Below are 2,568 nucleotides of genomic sequence, written 5' to 3' on the forward strand. Positions count from 1 at the left end.
CCCGTGCGTAGCCCCGCGAGATTGTGACACTTCCGCCAACCTTGCTCCCAACCAGCATCGTCATAACTTTAGGCTGAATGCGAGCGCAGCAGCGCCACCTACTGGACCAAATAGAGAAAGCAGTGAAAAACTATTTTTTGCAATGCGGATTAGTTAAAGGAGTTGCCAAGGCAAAAATTTATATTTCATATAGGCCAGGGGAAGTGAAAAATATTTTAAAAATTCATACTCACCTTTCCCCAGTGCTGTGGTGCCTCCCAACGAGGTGCTGCCGGCCCAGTCTTCCGACTATAGTCCCCATTGCACGTGACCATTGGGGCAGTGGCGTAACTAGGAATGGCGGAGCCCCCCTACGCAAGCACAAACCGCATTCCTGCACACACTATTATGTGCCATAGTGGCCCCTGCACAAAGTATTAGGTCCCATTGTGGCCCCTGCGCCCTGTATTATGCCCCATTGTGGACCACTCATGATCAATTACTATGGGGTCTTTTCATTATGACACAGGCCTGGCCTATGTGACATTTGGGATGTCACCAAATGGTGCTGAAACTTTTCGGATCCCAGGAGAGATAAGTAGCAGTGTTTTTTTTATGTTCCCTCTCCTCTCCTAGCCCTCCGAACAATATACTCGGGGATCTGAAAAGACCCCCCAAAGTATAATGATAGTTGTGTTTGTGGGATTCTACCAAAACAAGACCATAGAACAGCAGGACCAGACCATGAACAAGTGAGTATGGTTTTATTTCTCACACTCCCCTTTAAATACATTTTGATGCTGTCAAGAAAAGTTTTATAAAAACATCCTTATCTTTCAAAAGCTAATTTTACAATCCTTTTTTCAGGGCTTCTCAAGTCAAAAAAATTACTGCAAAACTATAAAAACAGTGAAAACTAAAATTGTGATCAGGAGAGTGGGGATCGAATTCTTAAAAATCAGGTTAGTGGAGATGGAGAGGAGAGTGTCAGAAGGGGGCCGACACTCTCGGAAGTAGGCCATGCCCACTGTAACTTATCCTATCTTAGTAGAGGCCATGAATTTTACATCTGCAGGGTCCACCTGCCAGGACCTTGCAGATCAGCTGTTCTGAGTCAATGTGGCTACCAATATGTTAACATCGGCATTTCACTCACTGTACAATGTGCATCACTACAGTACCTGTATGGCGACTACCCAGCAAGACTGTCGTGTCCTGACTTTTTTACCTCCCAGATGTCATATTTATGATCTATCCTAAAAATCGGCCACAAATATTACAAAGATGGAAAACCCCCATACAATGTAATGCCCCCAACACTGCTTCCATATAATATAATGGCCCCATCACTGCCCCATACGTATCCACCATACAATGGCCTCCATCACTGCCCCCTCAGTGTCTCCCATACATTGCAGTGTTCACATCACTGCCACCATCAATATCTACCATACACAGAGATGTCAACCTGGGACAGCCCTCACAGGGTGATTTGTGAATGACAATGAGAATGGCTTTTTCAAGGGGTATGGCGTTTATAAAAGTGAATAACAATGTATATTCAGACCCCATATAATAATAGTAAACCCCACCTAAAATAAACAATTGCAACATTTTTATTTATGCCCTTCAATGATCAATATGTTAAATATTGTATTAATTATACTGTGTGATTCGTAACATTTACACTTAAACCAAATGTGTCACTTGCTATGCTTTGTGAAGGCCATTTAATAACGTGCCCTCACTCACTGTATGATGCCAAATGAGTGCCCTTGGGCACAGTATAATGCCACATTAATTGCCCCCTGTACAATATAATGCCATGTCAGTGCCCCCGCACATATCTAAACCTGGAGTACGTCTTATGGTCACACACATGTTTTTGTCTTAAAAATACCATAAATAATGGAAATGTTCAGCTCAGACCTTTACTTGATGGTGGACCCTGAACTACTTTAAAGTAGTTAAGTACCCCCTGCTTCACTGGCCTAGGTAGCCCATCAAGGTGATGGCAGATGATGACAACTTATGATTTCGGAGTAGAGATTTGTCAAAAAAAAAAAAAAGGAAACCTAACCCTATTAAAAAGTGGTTACCTGCAGAAGCCTGTGGACCTCATAGACTATACTGTATTATGGTTCACCCAGTTTCCGCTTGAAAAATGCGGAATACTAGATATACTAGATTTTCCTCCTATCCTATCATACTAATATTATAAACGTGAAAATTTTTGTGTTTGGATGTTTGTTCCTCAATCACGCAAAAACAACTAAATGGATTTTAATGAAATTTGGCACACAGATAGATTGTAACCTCAATTAAAACATAAGCTACTTTTTATCTCGGCAAATGACATGGTTTCATTACTGTTATGAATCGCAGCTTCTGAGAAAGCCAGGGCTGTTATCTCTATGTGTAAACACACGCTAACCCTCAGTGGATTGAGTACCGGCATTTGCATATTATCTGATCTGCTCCAGACAGTGCTGACAAACTGACATGGGCAAACATTATGTTTGTGACAAATTAGATTTTCTTTTTATATACTAGCCTCTGCCCGTGACTTAATCTGCGGGTTGTTGGCAT

The sequence above is a fragment of the Leptodactylus fuscus genome, chromosome 9 (assembly GCF_031893055.1).
Source record: "Leptodactylus fuscus isolate aLepFus1 chromosome 9, aLepFus1.hap2, whole genome shotgun sequence".
Classification (NCBI taxonomy): Eukaryota; Metazoa; Chordata; class Amphibia; order Anura; family Leptodactylidae; genus Leptodactylus; species Leptodactylus fuscus.